Source organism: Pteropus vampyrus, unplaced genomic scaffold (assembly GCF_000151845.1).
Source record: "Pteropus vampyrus isolate Shadow unplaced genomic scaffold, Pvam_2.0 Scaffold57, whole genome shotgun sequence".
NCBI lineage: Eukaryota > Metazoa > Chordata > Mammalia > Chiroptera > Pteropodidae > Pteropus > Pteropus vampyrus.
In genome coordinates this window covers 2,480,928-2,490,833 of record NW_011888838.1, presented here as the reverse complement: position 1 = coordinate 2,490,833, position 9,906 = coordinate 2,480,928, and the positions used below count along the sequence as shown (strand labels likewise).

Below are 9,906 nucleotides of genomic sequence, written 5' to 3'. Positions count from 1 at the left end.
CTACATCTGTTATTCATTTTTCTACAATAATATATCCAAGTGCAACTGACTGAAAAGGAAATTTTCAGTGGTCACTTTTGCCAACCTGCTATACAACATCTCCCTCTTTCCATTCTTGTTTCCCATGTACCAGTATTTAGGAGTGTATGGTGACGGCAAGAGAAGTAAGAAGGCATGCACTCACATCCTCTTTCCAGTGGTGTTTCCACTTCTCCAAAGAACAAATGAATGAATAAATGTATCCCATTTAATATTTAATGATGCCCAATATATTCCAGGTAATTAAGCTGGAGTCCCACATTATTGAATTGTTCCTTTGTTTTGCTTCAGATTTTCTTTCTCAATCAAGATAGCATATTGCTTAAGAGTCTTAACTGGTTCTTATGGTTTATTTGTAGTCTGCTTCCTCACTTGGCACAATGCCTCAAGCATAGCAGGTACTCAATTCTTTTGATAGATTGTTTCTTTAGTGACCCCCAAGAGCCCTTTAAAAGCTCAAAGATCCTAGAAATAGTATATTTTCATGATTACTTTCTATTCCTTCATAACTTTCAGTAAACTAAATAATTTAATAATATTAAAGAGATACAACTGACAAAGATGACCTTAGATTCCCTCCTCTAACCATGGGCAGCCTTGTACAATGTTCTTATGTGTGTTTCAGACACTGCAAGGGGGAAATAGTATGCTAAAATGGGTATTTGAAATTATCAGAGATCTTGTGATGTGTTGCCACATTTGGGCCACAGTCCCTCACTATATCACATACATTGCCCGTGTCTAATTATGTTTTTCATCTTTTTACATTTTTTTGTAGGCCACATACCCACAAACCATTCCTTTATTTGATCCTTTCATTTTCTAGTTCAAGACTAAAACAATGTAGAGGAGGCACAATGAAAAGCAAATTGGATTTATAAACATGAAATCCCAGGTCTAGAGCATTCTCCAAGTTTGATTGTATTCCTCTATGCAATGGAAAAAAAAAAAAGTATTATAATCAATTTGCATAAATATTGAACAAACTGAACTTCCATAATCCAACTATGAATTTTAATCAGTTTTAATGGGGACTCATGACAATGACACAGTTTCCTAATATATTATGGGCTTAAAATACTGCACTTTTACTGAGCCTTTAAGTCATATGCTGAGCATGTGAAGGTGAAGGGTTCTATCAATTTTATTCCACTCTTCCTTTGCACTCTACATTGCACATCTCTGAACAGATTTTTCAAATAATTTCACTGAAATCAGGACTCTAAGAGTCCCCTGCGGCAGACCTATAAATCACATACTTTAATAGTGACTTCTATTTTTTGGGCCTTCTCTGTTTTTCTATTAGTTTGTACATAAGATTTTGTTGTCTATCTCTCAACTTCCATGAAATATAAAATTATGTCCCTAAGCACGGTGCTCTGATTTTCTTCTGGATCAGCTAATTTGGCTTTTTACTTTTGTCATGAGAGTAACAACAATTTATCTTGTACTTCTGTACACAGTTCCTTCCGAACTTCCAAAATTTCTATTACAGACTGCATGTCTATAATACCAATGATCAAAAATCTTTTCTCTGAACCTGCTAGCTAACAAAGCAATAGCTAGGCTAAAGAATCCCACTTATGATAAATGGTCAAGTGCTTTAGAGTTGTTATCCGTATAAAACAAAGAACTCTTCAGATGACCTTGTAGATGCCTCAATACCAGCAAAGAAATAAATAAATTTAATTGCCAAAGATCCACACTTAGAAAGATAAAGGGGGCAGAGGAAGCTAAGCCATATAGAAAACACTGTGAACTTCATTTAGTCATTAGACTGAACCTCATTCCTTCAGTTTTATTCCCGTTCCTGTTTTCCACAGAGAAGCTTCTGAAACACAGCACGGTAGGCAAAGGAAATTGTCAGGGGACCAGTGGAAGGAAAAGCAATCATTCTGAATAGTCCACAAATAAGATGAGTGTCTTCTTTAAAAAAATCTAACTTTGTGGCTAGTACATAGCTTTCAGTCCTAAAATGATGGCAGAGACCTATTGTCCTTATTTTTAAAGATAATGAGAAAGACAGTAAAAGCAAATTTGAGCTAATCCACAGCAAAGGAAATGACACTTTGAAGAATGATTTTTTTTTTTTTGTCAATTTAAATACATGATAAATTAGAAATCTAAAGGAGTATTATTTGGTAGACTTTGTGGGGGAAAAAAAAAAAACAGAATATGAGAATTAAAATATAGCCAAACAATAAATGAAATAGGGACAAATTCATTTCTAAAAATAGCACTTTACAATTTTCAAACTAAAAGCAATTATTTTTGAATTTTAGAGATACAAGCAAAAGATCAAATTGAAAGGGCATAATATCTTAGTAGTGAAATTTATGAATTGCTTTGAGAACTTGGCTTCTTTTAAAATATTTAGCCAAAAAAAAATTACATTCAGATGGATTTAAAACATTACCTTATCACTACCACATTATTATTTAAATCACTGTTTCTTTATTAGAATCATATCCTGTGGCTAAAGAACATGTCCTTTTAGAATTTTCATATGCAAAAGAAATATTTAAAAATAGTTATTCACCATTCCTACTATAACCACATCCATAGTCAATCTAGAGGATTCATGTGGTAATATTCTATGTTCCAATTTTAATCTTTGTACAAAAGCAAGCCTTTTGATTCTATCACCATTTATTGATAGACAGATGTTTTTGCACTTAGTTGACCTTTTCCATGTTCTCCTGTTTGATTAGCAGCCTAATTCTGTTCTCTTACAAAAAAAGGTAGAATGGATTTAGCCAGTCAGATTTCAGAATATTTAAATAGTTAAAGCATAACAACAGACCACTGCTGGCATGTAATGCAGACATTAAAATTCTAATGACTCATTCCCCTGTCACAGATGAGGAAAGGAATAGAAATAGACACAACATGGATCTGTTCTTCTGAAACTAATTATAACAGGAATTTGAGATGGTAAAGACTTCATCCATTCATGTAAATCAGTGTTTCTTTTAGCTTGCTTAGCCCTTGGGATTTGCCAAAATTCGGGCTTTCTGGATAGAATCAAGTTAGTTTAGGGTTCAGTATTAAAACAGTTATTTTGAAGATGAAGAATAGAGTGATATGAAAGAAGAATGACAGGAAGGTTGTAAAAAAAAGATAGACTATCTTTAATAAGAGGCATAATATAGGAGGAAACCTGATTTAAAAAAGAAATCAGGAAAAAATTTGGAATCATCCTGACAAGAAACAAGTATCTATGCATGTGCTTCCATAATATAATCCCAGAGTTTATAAATTATTTTTGTCCTACACTATATGAAATAATAGTCAAAATATTCCAATAAACATATTTCTTGAATATGAGGGAGGTGCTTTGCAAGATGCTAGTGAAATCTCAGTGACTAAATACAGCATGTTTCCTGTCTTCTCAGACCCTATAATCGAGTTAGTAAGAGAGATATTGTACAAAGCATAAAGAAATAAGAAGTTTTTGGACTTTACAAAATGGATTTCATGGAAGCCGTGGCATATAATGGGGACACCCTTAAGGTATGACTAGAATGCCCAAAACCACAGAAACATCAGCCATGATTGGCCCAGATAAGCCCCCCATTTGCAGGGGCCAATAAGCATAAAGATCCCCCCATGTAAGGTCCATATAAGCTTAGACGATGTTCAAGCCTGACCCAAGAGCATCACGGATGGGTACACTGAGAGTCAAATACTCTGACTTGACCCATGGTAACCACTGTCTTGGGACTGATGTGCAGCAATCTGCGCCGCCAGTCAACAGAGCTCACTTTGGAGATGCTAAGGACTGTCATCCCTTCACTCTGTCAGTCTGTGGGATAAGATTCTGTACTTCCCCTCTCTGTGTTGTGTGTTAACCTGCGTGAGTACCTGATTGGTTATCTTGTTGCAGAAATGTTGCAAAACAAAACCTGCAAGAAACCAAGCACCACTCAGAGAGTTGGAGAACTCAGGTTTATTAAGTCAGCGATCCCAGAAGAGCTAGTGTTCTGAAGATCTGGGCCCTGAGCTCAGGGGCAATTTTGCTTTTATATCCACTTTGTTACAGTTGGCATGGGCTGGTTGGTTGATTTGTCCTCAGACGGTTACAGACCACGGAGTTGCCATGGGTTACAGGCAGTTACAGAACATGTGATTTTTGAACAGGAATTTAGGTAATACATCTATTATCGAGACAGAACAATCATAGGGAGGGCGAGTCCTCAGTTGATCTTGAGATTACTCTGCCTTTCGGCCTATGCAGCAAGCATGTCCACAGAAGCAGGACAAAGAGCTGATTACAAGGTTAGCCATTTGAGTGGAAAATTCCTCTTCAATCTGAGAAGGTTCCACTCAATAAATCTGGCATTGTGGAAAGACACAAATATATTCAAGAGTGTTACTTTGGTAGCTGCTTTACTTGCTCACAAAAGATATTAATCAAATAGTCACACAAAGAAATATGACATTACCACTGTAATCAATAATGTGAATGGTACCAGAATATGCCACTCCAAAATATGCCTCTTTGGCATATGGATTATTTTGAGCTAAAGGACATTGAGGACTAGCAGATAAAGGAAAAGGCCTAAGTCTACAGCCATACCACCCTGAATGCATCCGATCTCATTTGATTTCTGAAGTTATGCAGGGTCAGGCCTCGTTATTACTTGGATGGGAGACTGCCTGGGAATACCAGGTGCTGTAGGCTTTAATAAAAACAGGGAACAAGTTTTTCTTTTATAAAGGAAATGTCCATTTATAAAGGAAATTTCTATTTGCAAAATGTGTCTCCTTCTCCCATATTTGAAAAGAAGGACTCTCAACAACTCTTATCAATGGAGAAATTATCACACTGACTGACAAATGTGCAACAAACCTCACTAAGCAACCCTATTCACTATACTTTTTTCTGGTCACCCTCCTGTTAAATTCCAAGGCCCCCTTTCCTTTTTTTGGCTTTGTATGGCATGTAAGTCTAAGTTCTAAACACCCTCTGTGTTTACTCATCACTGAGTACTCTCGTGTATGCATGCATGATGCATTTGTTAATAACCTGTATTAGTTTTCCTCTTGTTAATTTGTCTTTAGATAGTCTAATTTACAGAGCCCCAGCTAGAGAACCTAAAATGAGTTGAGGAGAGGATTTTTTTTCCTACCCTGCAAATGTGTCAAGAGGGTACATGATAATTAGGAGAACTTATAATGAGTGAAATGACCAAGGTGGGAGGTTATCAAAAAGACTTGCCCAAGGAAGTCATGATTGACTGAAACATGAAGAAGAGAGAAACTTAATTAGCGAAGGGAGCTATAACTCTTAGAAGAGGAAACAGTCTCTGAAAAGGCGAGGACAGGAAAGAGCTTGGCCGTATGAGAGATTGATGTAGTTGTTGTACAAAGACTGAGGGGAGGGATATTGCAAGAGTTGGAGGAAAATGGGTAACAAATAATAGGGAACACTTGGTATCTTGTATCTTTTGTTAATTATTTGGGTCTTTTTGAGAACATTGAAATGTGCACGTCATCTGTACATAAGTGTTATATCTGTACAGATAACATCTGCACATGTGCATGATATCTGTACATCTGTAAATTTCTCTTAAAAGTACCACATTACTACATTGGGGAGAGTGAGTTGGTAGGTAGTAAGGCAATAGGAAATATGAGAAGCTCAGTTAGGAAGCTATAGAGACTATTTAAGTCTGAGATGATTGCAACCCAGAAGGAGCTGGAGGTGATGAGGAAGAAAAGAAGTTGGGGATGGAGATTATTAAGCATTGAAAAGTTCACAACTACTATTCAAAACTGAAGAAGAGTTCAATATACTAAGAAAAGACATGGCACTTGTGAAATTTAATATACAGATGATGCTGGTAAAGAATAAACAATACAGAAAATTAAGAATTATTTAATCATTCATGTTATCCTTTAATTCATCACCACTTTTCAGTGACATGTAATTTATTATTCTGTAGATTTGTATATGAGGAAGTTAAACTTTAGAGAAGTAAAGTGTCTTACCTATGATCATTCAGATAAAAGGTAGCGCAGATAGGTTCCAACTCTTAGGTTTGAAGCATATTTAATGAATTCATCATCACTTATTTGAAGTAACTTTACTAGTTGTTGATGTAATCCATTAGAACATATCTCTGACCCAAGAGGTAGTTTTTTTGTCCATTTTTTGAGATTGAATTATTTCCCTGATGCTTTCCCTCTCATTGCATCCACATGCTTGCCGTCGACTTCATCATGGGTATGTTTCACCACCCCTTGACTTCACGCGTAACCAAATAACTTCCTTTGACCAAGAACATACGGGTAGAAGTAACAGTTTGCCAGAAGAGTTCATTCACCACTGCCTGCAGAGTTCTATGTAGCCAAGTTCAAATGAGATCAGCAAAGCTTCAGATGACACACAGATGCACAAGAATAAATTAATGTTATCATAACCCACTAAATTTTGGGATGATTTGGTACAGAGCATTGTTGTGATGTCTCAGAATCTTTAATATGCTGAGAGTCTGATGATCTCACATTTGGAAGGCAGTTTCTCTAAACCAGCATTAGGAAATTCTAGATTAGAGTAAGATCTATCAGTCAGAAATAATAATTTTCCCTAAGTATATCTAAGTTTAATACACCTTAGTTTTTCTGGGCAGCAAATGAGCTTAGTAATACATGCCATATGTTACAGGATGTTGAATGAAACATTTCCTGTCAACTTGGAAATTTTGGCTAAATCTCCAAAACTGCCAACAGTAGGTGATATATTACTCTCACATTCAAAGAGAGCTATAAACATAGTAAACTGAATTTACTAAAGTGATTAAATTGTTCCTTCAACTATCATTACCACTTTCAGTCTCTGTTAAAAATAACTGAAAAATTCATTGAGAAAATTACTTAAAGGAACTATAAAAGTAGAGAATGCTGTGGCCTCTCTCTTTTTTTTCTTCTGCATCTCTACTGTCCCACCATCATCAAATGAAGAAAGAGGTCCAAAAGAATCATTCATAAAGATGAGAGGTCTATGAGAGTGTTAGCATCATTCTCGCACTCGAGATCTTATACTTTCTGAGATACAAACCTAATGGCATAGGACATAAGAGAATTCTTAGGAAAAACTGACATAAGTCCCCAGGATTTGGGGGTACATGTGAAGAGAAAGACTAGCACACACTTGTCTTGGGAAACAAGCCTTGGTAAACATAATGACAAAGAAAAGAGAGAAGACAGCATAGGAAGCAAGCAGCCCTACAACATTTTGTGGAGCCAAAAGGCATGAGTTCCCTTGGGCCATGACGATGCCACTGTGGGTAAGCAACTTGATCTGGAGCTGTGTACTGGGAAACAACTAAGAAAAGAGTGGAAAGAGACCAACCAAAAAGTTTGATCTGCTGTGTATGAGCCTATATGAATATATGGATGTCTGGCATGATAGAGTGTACTGACAACCAGATTACAGTAGTATCCAACCAATACAGTATTTGCTCTATTTCTCTGTTGCATTCAAATTCTATCTTGGAAGTATATTAAAAACATTGGAAAAGAAGTAGTGGGGGGGCGGGAACAAGACGAGGCCTCATCTCTACTGCAGGTACTGGCCCACAGATTTGGTATGAAGAGAGGAAGAAGAATAGCTTTAAATTTTATTTAAGATCAAACCAATCATTTTATAGTTGACAGTAACTATATATAGCTACAGGATCTGCCAGAGATATTGTCATCAGGTGGGGAAAGGAGAGTCTATATCACAAGACAGTGAAAGGTGAAAAAAATGAATAAAGCTGTTCCTTTATTTCTCTTTAGTAAGTTAAACCCATTTAAGAAAATAGCACATATACACACACACACACACACACACACACACATGCATGCGTGTGTGTGTGTGTGTGTGTGAGTGTGTATATATATAAAATATATGTACATTTGTATATGTGTCTACCACTTCTGTGGTAAAGAATTTGACCTTTCCCAAAGAAAGGTCTGGCCTTTGCCTTCTGCTCTATGCAATGATCTGCTTTTGTTTAGGGTGGGTGTCTGGCCACACTGGATCTTAATGTGGGGCTGGCCATGCTAGAAAGACAAGTCATGTAGTTTAAAGTAGGTGCTTTTAGTCACACGGTATTAGTTGACCTGGTATTATGGGTTGCATGTTTTTTCCCCTTAAAAATTCAAATGTTGAAGCCTTAACTCCCAATGTGATATTTGGAGATGAGGCTTTGGGAAGTGATTTGGGTTAGATGCATTTATAAGAGTGGAGCCTTGGTTTGATAACATTAGTGCCTTTAAAAGAAGAGACACTAAAGAGCTCTCTCTCTTTCTCTCTCTCTCTCTGAGCACACTGTAAGATGGTGGCCACCAATAGGCCAAGACAAGAAGCCTCAGAACAAAACCCACATTACCAGTACTTTGATCTTAGACTTCCCAACCTCTAAAACAATAAGAAATAAATGTTGTTTAAGCTACCCAGTCTGTGGTATTTTGTTATGGAGTCCATGTAGAGTAATACACCTGGTAACTGATTTAAACTACGTGGGCAATCAATCAAAGAATCTCAATAAAAACTGGATACTGAAACTCAGATGAACTTCGTTGGTTTGGCAATACTTCAGATATATTGTCAAATATCAATGCTAAGAGAGTAACTAGTCCAGAAAACAATATAAGTTTCATGTTTGGAACCCTCGTAGACTCCGCATGCACTATGCATATCTTCCCTTGGCTGATTTTTTATCTGTCTTCTTTCCCTCTAATAACCTCACCATGAGTACACTAGCTTTCAGTGAGTTCTGTGAGTACTAGGAAATTATTGAAATTGGGGGTGGTTTTGGTAACTCCCAAAACTTTCAGTTGATGTCAGAAGTCTTGGGCAGACTTGGCAGTGTGAAGGACTATGTCCTCAAACCTCAGAGTTTGACTAACTCTGGTAGCACGTTATAATAGTTGTGAGAATTAATGTTTTTTTAACTCTAATTGAATTCATATAAATTAAGTCATGTTGTCCATACAATTTATCAAATTAAGTAATACATTAATAATGTATATTTTTTCTGATTTATAAAAGTAATGCAAAAAAATAAAAATTTAAAAACAAAATACATGTCATTTAGAAAAATTTATGGAACAAAATAGAGTATAACAAAGAAAATTAAAATCATCAATAGTTACATCACTCAGATATATACAATATGACTATATTAACATTTGAGTATATTAATTTATATATTCTGGGTCATATGAGATAATATTTTTATTAACATGTTGTTCTGTAGAAAGGTTGCAAGTACTTTCCAAGCTCAGCTGGATTTCTAGGCTCAAACAATGTCATAGTCTCCTAGTCTTTTGTTGACTTGTCATATTCTCTTTTTTATTAAATTACATACAAAATTTATTCTCAGGCTCCACTACTGCAGCAAAATGGCTGCAGTAGCTCCAACTTCCTATATTTTGGGGTTCAAGTCCAGTGGGAAAGCCTCTTTACTATTAGCTCCCAGCAAGATCCTAAGACCTGAATGGATTCTCTCAGGACACCTGCTCAGCCCTGAACTATGGATTGTCTTGAGCCTACATCATATGTTTCATCGCTGCAGTTTGGAGTAGAGTCCCAAAATAAATTTCAGTCTGTTATCAGAAGAAGGGGAAAAAACTGCTGGAGTATTCAAGCAAAAACAAATGTTCATCACAATATAATTATAGGATATTGGCATTTGCAAGCTATTTTCAAACTATGCCCTATAATATTAGAATTTTCTTTGTGGATTTATTTTTTTAAAAAAAGCTGTTAAGATTATAAACTATTTGTCCGTCATATTTCTTAATCATACAATCTCTTCAGTTTTTTAGATATATTCAATTTGATTAATATTATGTACAGAAATTTTCTGACAT

At 35.9% G+C, this 9,906-nt stretch overlaps 1 pseudogene; it reads left to right on the top strand.

The window, feature by feature from the left end:
- Positions 1-4,604: 4,604 nt before the first annotated feature.
- Positions 4,605-4,723, top strand: LOC111740083 (annotated as a pseudogene).
- Positions 4,724-9,906: the final 5,183 nt, after the last annotated feature.